The sequence below is a fragment of the Rhamphochromis longiceps genome, linkage group LG22 (assembly GCF_057381845.1).
Source record: "Rhamphochromis longiceps isolate RC_006_pf linkage group LG22, R_longiceps_female_GT1.1, whole genome shotgun sequence".
Classification (NCBI taxonomy): domain Eukaryota; kingdom Metazoa; phylum Chordata; class Actinopteri; order Cichliformes; family Cichlidae; genus Rhamphochromis; species Rhamphochromis longiceps.
In genome coordinates this window covers 25,492,376-25,504,650 of record NC_140577.1, presented here as the reverse complement: position 1 = coordinate 25,504,650, position 12,275 = coordinate 25,492,376, and positions in this window count along the sequence as shown.

The following is a 12,275-nucleotide window of genomic DNA, read 5'->3' as shown; positions in this document are numbered from 1 at the left end:
TAAGACTGATGCTTCAAAAATGCAGACTGAAAAAGCCAATGACTGATCTCCATCTTTTAGATACAGTTCATGCTTCTGTACAGCGTTGCTTCTTTTTTTTATTATAAGAATTGGCGACCTCTGCTGGTCATCAGAAGAATGAATATTTTAGACACTTCTTGATGCATTCTCAATCATCCAGGAAAGTAAATCTCCAAAAGTTGATTCTGTTCATCTGGACGTAGCGTTTTGTGGGAGAAACGTTTCATCACTCATCCAAGTGACTTCTTCAGTCTCAGCTGACTGCAGGTTTCCCCAATCTTATAAACAGTACATTTGCATAATGACTGAAACCAGCCCACTGAAGGAACAATGGGCTGGGAGCAGAGGCGGTCCTAGCCTGTTTGCCGCCCTGGGCGAACACTCCCTATGTGAAGTAGGTGGAATGAAGACACAGTTCCAAAAGCAAACACACTTGGTCGATGCTGAGAGTGGTCCTGTTGCTGAGGTTGGTGTCATCCTGTAATCTCTTATGGACTACCTCCAACGCTTCCGTGACTGGGATGCAAGTGAAGAGAGATGTAACGTTGTACGAGACCATGGTTACATCTGCCTCCATAATGACATCTCTCACCTTCTCAACAAAATCCAGGGTGTTCTGGATGTGGTTTTCAGAGCTGCCCACCAGCGGGTTGAGGATTGAAGCCAGAAACTTGGAGATGTTATAGGTGACAGAGTTGATCAACTCTGTCACCTATAACATTGTCTTCATTCCACCTACTTCACATACAAGGGTCAGTTCTACAGGCAGAAACATGGGTGTGCCATGGGCTCCCCAGTTTCACCCATTGTGGCCAATTTGTACATGGAAGAAGTAGAAAAGAGGGCTTTGCTATCCTACCCTGGAACACCACCAAGCCATTGGTTCAGATATGTGGATGTCACCTGGGTGAAAATCAGGTCTCAGGACGTTCCACATTTCACGGATCACATTAACTCGGTGGACCAACACATCACGTTCACCAGGGAGGATATGAAAAATGGCAAGTTGGCCTTCTTAGACTGTGCGATTTCCATCAGGAATGGGGGACATCTAAAAGCTGACATGTACCGTAAACCTACACATACACATCAGTATCTAAGGTTTGACTCTCATCATCCACTGGAGCACAAACTGGGTGTCATCAGGATGCTACAACACAGAGCGAACACCATCCCCACAGACATAGAAGCAGAAGAACATCACATCAAGAAAGCCCTGAGTAAATGTGGTTTCCCAGCTGGACTTTTGTCAAAGCGGGAAAGGCACCTAAAGAAAGCTCCAGCCGATCCAGCAGAGAAGGACAACTGCTGCCTAAGCGAAAACCTGTAGTGATCCCGTATGTGTCAGGAGTATCGGAGCAGTTGAGACGCATTTTTTCTAAACACCGGGTCTCTGCGGCTTTTAAACCCCAAAACACGCTGCGCCAAAAATTGGTCCACCCCAAGGATCGGGTCCCCGACACAAACAGAGTAACATAGTGTACGCTGTTAAGTGCCAGGAGGATTGCCAGGATTTATACATCGGGGAAACCAAACAACCTCTGGCAAAGCGGATGGCACAACACAGAAGAGCTACCTCGTCAGGCCAGGACTCTGCAGTCTATTTACACCTACAGGCCAGTGGACACTCTTTCAAGGATGAGGATGTACACATCCTGGACAGGGAGGAACGCTGGTTTGAGCGCAGAGTCAAGGAGGCCATTTATGTGAAAAGGGAAAGACCATCTCTGAATCGAGGAGGGGCCTAAGGGTACATCTTTCGCCATCTTACAATGCTGTGATTGCAGCCATTCCCCAACTCTCTGTGAATGGTACTCATGGCCATTGATCAGTGGTCTTTGATCAGTGGGTTTTGGTCAGTGGTTGTTGATCAATGGTCATGAGAATTTGAATAATTACGATTAAGGAGCTGACCTCCCTGAGCTGAGACTGAAGAAGTCACTTGGATGAGTGACGAAACGTTTCTCCCACAAAGCGCTACGTCCAGATGAACAGAATCAACTTTTGGAGATTTTAGACACTTCCATTTCGGCTTTGTGCTCATCTTTTACAATACAGTAAGTATTAAATAACTACTATGCAGCCATGTTGTTTGCTAATTAAGGTCAAAAGATGCGATAAAAATCAATGGTGAATGCACTGTTTGGCCAGCGCTGTGCTTCACGTAGTACTTATTTTTATGACTTTTGCCTCCAAAGCTGCCAAACCAAGTCGACTGTGGTTTAATCGTTCAGTTTTAGCACGTGTTCCACTTTTCACACATAATTTCTCCAAGGTAGGTGATATAGCCTAAAGTGCCACACCATAGGACGTGCACAATTGATGCGACATGTTTTGTGCTTGTTATCTGATGTCTAGAAACAGAAAGAACAGGGAGTTCTGTCTCTGTGGAAGAGGCTTGATTCATCAGAGTAGGCCTGTGTGCGCTAAAAATTGTCCCATTGTGTTTATTTTCCTGAACGGCCACAACCCCTCCACAAACACAGCAGGGAGTTGTAATCTCTGCAACATCTGGGCTACTGTTCCACATCAGCCAGCTGTGAGGAAATCAGATCAGACCAGATGAGCTTTCGGGTCGATGAACCCGTGCGACCCACAGGCTCAGACACACAGACACTCATACACTCACGCAGTGATGCCAAGCACAGCAACAGTGACACACGAACAAGCTGCCACAGCAGCCATGTAGGACAACGTACACGCAAATGAGCAGGTGACAAAAATGTCATACGGGTTTTTTTTTTAAAAGAGTGAATGGATCGACGAGGAGAGTGTGCCAGAGTGAGGATGTCACGTGTGCACCGAGGCACGTGCCGGATTCATTCCTATCATCCACCCACATCGTTCTCAGCAGTGAGAGACGTCACTGCCATCTGATTTCTCTCAATATCTTTCTGTATATTCAAACTCTATTAGTTCCTTCACTAGTTTGTTTTAATATACTGAAATCACTAAACATCTAGAATATGATAATCATGATGTAGAGGCCAAACTTGAATGAGTTTTTCAAGAGTATATCGGGGATCAGCCAGGCTGACTTGCTGAGAGGAACTATCTACACTAACAGCAGCAGATAGATTATCTGGTGATAACCTGTGACTCTTTGTAATGAGAGTATTCCCCATCCTTGAAGCTGAAATGCTAAACATTTAGAATGGAAAAAAGACTGAAAGGGTCTGCTCCTAATGATGAACAGCATTGCCAGAATACACCCCCCCCCCCCCCCCCCCCCTTTTTTTTTGTAGCACATTTCTTTCACAGCTCACAGTGTCATTTCTTGGCTGCAGCAAGCACTCTAAGCGCCAACTGTACTTTACCTGCCCAGCACTAAACAGCAGTCAAACTCAGTTAGCCACCAGCTTGTGAACAGTGTTAACTTAGTGGAGCATGCAGCTACTAAAGAGACAGATATTTCTCAACAATACAGAGCTAAAAGGGAGTAATTATTGAATTTATAACCATCAGATGTGGGTCTATAACTGCTGGGGTGTTATAACTGCCTCCACATCTGGGGTGCAATACATCGAGGCGCTTCCAGCTTATTGTTTCATTAGTATTAAAAATACATCATTGCACTTCTAACATGAACTGTAGTTTGAGTGGTGTAATACATCACACAAGCTGACACAGCCAACAGCTCATTCACACCTTCGTATGTTTGTTTCTACACTCTCTTGTTAGCTTTCTGCACATGTGATCACTCAAGAAGTGTCTGAAATGCACACTTTCGGGTTTAATTAAGGAGGTTTTACAAATATTTTTGCATTAACAATTTAGGAATTTACAGTTACTGTACACAGTCTCCATTTTCAGAGGCTCAAAGTAATTGGACAATTCACCAAAGAGCAGTTTCACAGCCAGCTGAGGCTTGTTCCTTTTTTATTTCATGACAGCGGGACCAGACATAATACCTGAAGTTGATTTTTTATTTTATAGTTTTTTACCTTCATTTCACTTATGAAGCTGAAAGACATTTGAGTGCAAATGAGACTGAAAAACCAAAATAAACCCATCAGAAAAAGAGTAAAAACCTTAGTAGAGGCCAAATCAGCAATCTGGCACAATCTCAAAAAGAATGGCCACAAAGCAACATCAAAAGGCCAGAATGACTTAACGAAAGGGCATGGTGACAGAATCATTTCCATGGAGAAGAAAAGCAACTTCACAACATCAAACCAATTCAAGAACACTTTCTAGGACATAGGAGTATGTTAGGAGTGAGGTCATTCACAGCAAGGTACAAACCACTGGTTATACTCGAGAGCAAGAAGCCTGCACTGCAAAAACAACTAAAGAGATTCTCAAATCAAAGAATTGGGATGTTCTTCAATGGCCAAGTCAATCTCAATCCAACAGCACATCCTTTTCAGTTATTAAATACAAACCCGAAAGCAGAGAGACCCCCAAACAAGCAGCAAATAAAGAGGGGTCGAATAAAGGCCTGGAAGAGCATCTCAAAGAGTAAAACCCAGACATTTGGTGACGTCTGTTAGATCTACACTTCAGGGAGTCATTGCCAGCAAAGGGTTTTCATCTAAATATTATTTTAAAAATCCTTACGTATGTTAGCTTATCAAATTATTTTGTGTCTCTGGAGGACTGTGTATGAAAATGGCTAAACAGTATGTCCATCATAATGTAAATGTTTTGTTAAACACATTGAATTTAAGCTGAAAGTCTGCCCTTTGTTGAATGTGATTTTGAACAAAACAATTATGGAGCTAAGTGTGTAAAGTCTTGATTCAAAGCAACAACAAAACACAGCAGTCAATTGATTACTAAACGAGTCGTTCGGTATGGGTGTGGCCGTGTGTTTTTACGATGTACGGTCTCTGTGCGGCTTAAGCTGCAGACTGAAAGCTGTATCTGTCAGCGCAACATTTAATCTGACTGTCAGAGGAGCTGAATGGTGAGGCTGAACTCCTGCCACCGAGCTGTCAGCGGAGCGGCTGATAAAACTGCTGCAAGAAACAAAGTCCCTCAGTACACACACATGCACAGACGCACAACGCAGCACACAATTTCTGTGAGCCAGACGGACACCTCTTAGGCTAAGTGCAGCCTGCTGAGACACTGCACTCCTCTGTTATTTTGAAACTTAATTTCTTTGTGACTATTTCCAACCAGCAGCACACACACACACACACACACACACACACACACACACACACACACACACACACACACACACACACACACACACATAGCAGTTAATCTCTGAGTACACACACGCTGTTTTGCCATCTTTTTTTATCTGACATTGAGAGTGATGTGTTTGTGTTTGTGTATATGTGTGTGTGTATACTTGCTCAGCTATCTTTGTGGGGACCAGTTTCAGTTTTCTACAGCACTGAGCAGTGGGATTTAGGTTAGAGTTAAGCCAAAGGTTTGGGCTAGAGAATGTCTTACATGACATAATTTTACAGTCTTATACAGTTAATGTCGTCACAAAACTAACCACGCAATCGTGTTTGTGTGTGTTCATTTGATAAGTGTATTCATAGTTTAGCAGTTTTGTTTGCTCATGTCAACCATGCAAATTCAAGGACTGCCAGGCAGGACAGGCAGGAGGGAGAGCGAGAGGGGAAAATTCAATCTGAATCAATTAAAGGCAAATTTCATTAGCCGTGACAGCATGGAAAAGGGGAAACAGGAGGAAATCGCTACTGAGAAAGAAAACCTATCACAGATATTACACAGAAGGTGCCACAGGCATTCTCGCAATTTAACAACAAATAAACCTGTGAAACTCAAATTTTATGAGCAAGAAACAGAGGCGCTAACAGGATCCAGGAAATTTATGTGGGGGAAGCTACATTGGAAGCAGAGATAAGGCTCTAAGTGTTGGAAGAGCAGTCCAAAGATGCTTAGAGTTGGGTTGACGATGCAGATGTTACTGTTTGCAAGGACATCAGTGGGGATGGCAGACCTCCACTAGAGCCACATCCTGTTGGTTATGAAAGCTGTTTTAATTGATCTTAACTATGACAAAGGCCTGTTGGATGTTACCCAAACCCACAGAGAATTCTCAACCCGAAGGCAGAAATTCTGGCAAGAAAGCCCTTTGTGTCTGAACATAATTAACAATAGTAGCCTGTGGTCTGTTTTCACACATGGTATAAAGAACCTGCAGGGGAATGATAAACACTCATTGTTCAGTTTTAAAGTAGAACTCCACTCATTTTACAAACCCAGGCCAATTTATTAGTCATGGTGAGAACTAAGCTGTGCATAAAACAGATATATAAAGTCTCATGTGCACCAGAGAGGAGTGCAGCTCGTGCTAAGAATCAAGCTATTTTTAAAAATATAAAACTTTATTTTTAGGTATGATGTTTGGAAGCAAATTCATAGACTGTGACGGCTGTAGCCACTCAGGGTTACCTGTTTGTTGTGGACTCATTTGAGGCCTCAAGTTCTGCATTTTGACCATTGCTGCTTTGCAAGTGGATGTGCCATTTAAAGGCTGATCTGATTGAGAAACACCGGAGGACGCTGCATGCAACTGGTAATTGAAAAATTACCAACTCCAAGGCATGCCCTAAATGATAAATGATAACCCTGCCATTTGTTGTAGTTGTTGACTTGCTTTTAGATCTTTATTGAAGACAGAGTGTCTGTGGACAGTGAAGAGACAAACGAGAGCAGTGTGACTGAAAGATGGTGAAATGATCGCTAAAACTAAAAAAATATAGAAGAGTTCAAAACTGTTTCTTCATCAAAGCATTAATTTAAAGTAAAATTGCATTAAAGAGATTGAAACTTTTCTTGCATCAGTTGACAAGTGCACTATAAACCCTTACATACTATACTATTCATGCCTTCACAGTGTAGCTCCGGTCAAAATCTATGCCAAAGTTTGAACTATAGGTTGATTTACAATGTTTAAATAGTCTGCTTTCTGAGCAGTGGTAGGAAACCTAGCATGTGTGGGATTTTCACATGTGTTTTCCACCCTCATTATAATCTCATGACTTTCCCGACTCCTCTTTAAATATGTGTTTTAATCTCAGTTGGCTCAGCGTAAATAGATTACGTTTTTAAATATATTTGCATTCATATAGTGTTTTTTAGTCTTAGTGGCCTCTCAAATAGCTTTTTACAAGTCAAGGTTTAAACAGTTCATCTGCCTCTCGACCGTGGCATCTTCTGACCTCCACAGAACTGCTTTTCCTCATGTTCACCATACATGATCGCTAGTGTGCTGTTTTACTCTTCCTGTGTTTTGAGATTTCTCCATGATCCTTCAAAGACCATCAAGTGCCTGTCTCCATGGGAACCTGGGCACATGGGGCGGGAACACAGGCAGTTCACACGACAGTGTCAAAAGTTCCCCTGAACTGTGTCACTACTGTCCAATAGAGCATATCACAGACATGACACATGCAGTTTCACAGTTTCAAGTTTTACTAAAATCACAGTTTTTCTCGTTTTGACCTGTAATTGTGAATAAAATCCAGGACAAATGAATCACACACTGACATGGATGAAATTTGACCTGGAAGAGCTGGAACAGCAAAAAGATTTGTTATTGTTACAGCAATCCAATGTCATAAATGGACACATTTGACCCAAACAGTATGTAAAGGTTAAATGGCTTTGCGGTTGCAATGGTCGATGTTCATAATAAACATGGATTAAACCTGAGCCCAGAGGCCCCACCCACCTACTGCCAATCAGAAGAAAGCTTGTTTGAACCAGGTATCAGGAAAAAATACTCCACTAGAGTCAAAGTATAAAAATATGGAACTGGAATTGGGCATGATCAGTCCCCTTATGCAAGTCAAGGGCATTTTAAAGTGTATATACGTTTACTTCCCACTGTGTTAGCCATACCTATTATCTAATATCTAAAGCCAATGTCAGCATGCCAGCAATTTAGACATGTAGACATGGTCAAGATGACTCCAAAAACCAGTTTTGATTTCACAGGCTTACACTCAATATTATGAGTGTTTATGTTAACTTCTATTTTACTACTTTTCAAAGTTTTATTTTGCCCTTTTCACTGCCTAAGGACACTGTACACCTGCATAGGTTTTTATCTTCTGTGTTAAACACATTGAGTTTGATGAAATGTATATAAATAAAACTGACATTGTCATTGCTAAACATCAAACTGAACATCAGAAAGGGAAAGAAAGAAGACTTTGAACATAGTCTTGTTGTTGATGGCTGATGGGTCGGTCTGAGTATTTCAATAACTGCTGATCTACTGCAGAAAATATCCAGTGAGCAGCAGTGAAAATACCTTGTGGATGTCAGAGGTGAGGAGAATGGACAGACTGCTTCAAGCTGATTGGAAAGCAGCAGTAACTCAAATAACTTCAAGGTGTGCAGCCTTCCTCTCCTGTCAGCTAAGAACAGAAATCTGAGGCCACATTTCGCACTGGTTCACCAAAATTGGACAACAGAAGATTGGAAAAGCACTGACTGGTCTGACGAGTCTCGAGTTCTGCGGCCACATTTAAAAAGTAGGGTCAGCATTTGAAGTAAATCACTTGAAATCATGAAGCCATCCCACCCCACATCAAAGGTTCAGGCTGTTAATGGTGGTGTAATGGTGTGGGGGATATTTTATTGGCACACTGTGGGCCCTTTAGTATCAGCTAAGCATCGTTTATAAACCACAGCCTACCCAAGTATTGTGGCTGACCATGTTCTAATGGCTGTTTCCAGCAGGATAACACACCATGTCTGAAAGCTCAGATCATCTCACACTGGTTTACTGAACATGACAGTGACTTCACTGTACTTAAAGGCCTCCACAGTCACCAGATCTCAATCCTTAGACACATTACCTTTGACTTGATGCTACCATTTCAACATGGACCTAAATATTTAAGAAATGTTTCCAGCACCTTGTTGAATCTGTTCTTGAGCTAAAAAGAGAGTCCAACCTGTTAACTGTAGCAAGATGTACCCAAGAAAGCAAACGGTGACCAGTGTATATCCCTCTGAAGTATGTGATTTGCTGTTATTTATCAGGGTGGGTAAAGAAAGCTTAGCTGTGCTTTAAAATCAAAGTAAACCAGCAGCTGGGACGGGTGTGGAAATCTGCTTGGTGACAGGAAGTAGCTCTGAGTCCAAATTTAGTTCTGCAGGATCAATAGTTTCGGTGAAGAGAGATAAATTACCACCTCTACAGGATTTTATGAATCAGTAGCACTGCTACTTCAGCAGCAGTCCCAGTGATGTCACTGCTGATGATCCTTAATATAAAAAGTTTTAATGCCTCTTTGGATTCTATTCAGTCCTTCTGCGAGATGAAGAGAAGTCATCACATCACCAGCTTTTGTGCCACACGCGTGCAGAGAACAACCATCCAGATGGCAAACTCGGGGCTCTGGCTCTGTTAGTCTTCCCTGAAGCGCTCAGTCAGAATTTAAGTGCTGAGATCATTAAGCTCTGGCGCTTTCCATGTAACGTGAGAGCCGCGATGTGCTGTGAAGTGCTCTCGCTGCATAAAGGCTGAGAACATTATGGAGTTCTGGGGAAAAAATCAGAGCACTCTTCAGATCTTTGATATTTCAACTCCCTAGACAGCCAGATAGAAAGAAAGGAAGGAAGATATTACCTTTTTTTATTCTACACTGATTTCACTCCGCACAATCTTTTCTGTTGTGCAAATGTCTGTCTGGCTGCTACTTCTGTGGCTAAAAATAAACGCCCGGACTGTAAATATCATCAGTCACCGATGAGCTAACTATTATTGTTCGGATTGTTCGGAGGGGAGTGGAGCTGCCTGTGAATGATGCATGCATCTAATTACATTGTTTGATTGCCACATGAAAAATTAACTTAATTGTCTGTCAAAGTGGTGATTGATGCATTTAGCTAAGCAGATGTTTTGGACTCCTGGAAAACTGTCTGATGGATTAACTGCACATAAAAAAAAAAGAAATGTATGCAGAAAAGTGTTCGAGCATTGAGCAAACTTACAGCTGTGCGACCCGGAAATAGTCAGAATAATATGCAACATTACTGCAGTCTTGTAAATAAATGAAACACCAATTTTCCTGATGCTTTGGCAGCTCCAGCCTGTGTGTGTTTCTGCTGATTAAAGCGACACCGAGAGCCGATGGCTGGCGGCAGCAGTGGCACAGTGTGCACTTCTGTAGGCGCACACCTGTTATTTCAGGCCCTCAGGCTTTCAATTATATCCAAACCCAGTATGAAAGCTCCTGTCACTTCTCTCACTTGTTTCCCTTTTTTGTAATGAAATGATTTCATGTCCATGTGACTGAGTGGGTGACAGAGAGAGACAGAGACACGATGAGTAAGCCTCCAGGTCTATTAAGCAAGTGAGGACAGTGGTCTGTGCTCATGGTGTGTGTGTGTGTGTGTGTGTGTGTGTGTGTGTGTGTGTGTGTGTGTGTGTGTGTGTGTGTGTGTGTGTCCTCAAAAAAAAAGCAGTGCACGTGGAGCCCCTGCTGAACGGTCCTCGCTTCTTTGATGATGAGCCATCCGACGTCTTCAAGAAAAACAAACAACCCATAATCACCCCGTCCAACCACAGCATCGCTTCCTGCAGGTCCACAATCTAAACGACTCCGTCTCTGTGGCTACCCTGTTGCCAGGAGACAGTTCGGGTGGGCCGGGTTGATGTCTTAGTAATGATGGAGACGGGCAGAGCTAACAGAGGGGTTACATCGGTAAAGGCCACGGTGCTCAAAGCTCAGAAATAACATTCAAATAATCTCCTGCTCAGTCTAGTGAAGTTACTGAGCAGGGAAATCTTCTTCCCTTTCCCATGCTGAAGGTGAAAGTGCCAACTTTCACCTTCAGCATGCCGCTACAGCATTAAAGTTTTCTTGTAAACAAAACTCAGGCTATACTTTATATTTAGCTTCTAATCAAAGATACGGGGTCACCAAAACAACCCTGACTCATCAGGGCACGGACACCAGACCTCTGTGGGGTGGTAGATGGCGCCTCCGTGAATCATCTTTGCACAACGTTGCTTATGCTTAATAAGATCTGTGGAGTTTGGGGGACATCTTGATTCTTTGTCCTTTAATTTCAGTGTTAAACAAGCCTTTATGAAGCCGCCTTTTCCATCTGATAAAATATCACCCAAATTAGTGATGCGGAAAACTAGTCAATGCATTTCTTACTTCTAAATTCGATGTGTACTTCCTTGTTATCAGGTCGTCCAAAAAGCTCCCTGAAGAGTGATGAGTCCTAACAAGGACTTTCTCCTTCTATAAAAAGTCTTGAATAACCAGACATCATTATATCTTAAAGCTCTCACAGAACCATATTAATTGAAAATAACTGGTGGTGGCAGGTGGCTGCTCCTCCTTGAGCCTGGTTCTGCTGCTGGTTTCTTCCTGTTAAAAGGGAGTTTTTCCTTTCCACTGTTGCCAAGTGCTTACTCATAGGGCTTTCTCTGTATTATTGTAGGGTCTTTACCTTACAATATAAAGCAGCCTGAGGTGACTGCTGTTGTGACTTATAGCTATATAAATAAAACTGAATGATTAATCATGCTTGTATACAGGGAGTGCAGAATTATTAGGCAAGTTGTATTTCTGAGGAATAATTTTATTATTGAACAACAACCATGTTCTCAATGAACCCAAAAAACTCATTAATATCAAAGCTGAATGTTTTTGGAAGTAGTTTTTAGTTTGTTTTTAGTTTGAGCTATTTTAGGGGGATATCTGTGTGTGCAGGTGACTATTACTGTGCATGATTATTAGGCAACTTAACAAAAAACAAATATATACCCATTTCATTTATTTATTTTTACCAGTGAAACCAATATAACATCTCCACATTCACAAATATACATTTCTGACATTCAAAAACAAAACAAAAACAAATCAGCGACCAATATAGCCACCTTTCTTTGCAAGGACACTCAAAAGCCTGCCATCCATGGATTCTGTCAGTGTTTGGATCTGTTCACCATCAACATTGCGTGCAGCAGCAACCACAGCCTCCCAGACACTGTTCAGAGAGGTGTACTGTTTTCCCTCCTTGTAAATCTCACATTTGATGATGGACCACAGGTTCTCAATGGGGTTCAGATCAGGTGAACAAGGTGGCCATGTCATTAGTTTTTCTTCTTTTATACCCTTTCTTGCCAGCCACGCTGTGGAGTACTTGGACGCGTGTGATGGAGCATTGTCCTGCATGAAAATCATGTTTTTCTTGAAGGATGCAGACTTCTTCCTGTACCACTGCTTGAAGAAGGTGTCTTCCAGAAACTGGCAGTAGGACTGGGAGTTGAGCTTGACTCCATCCTC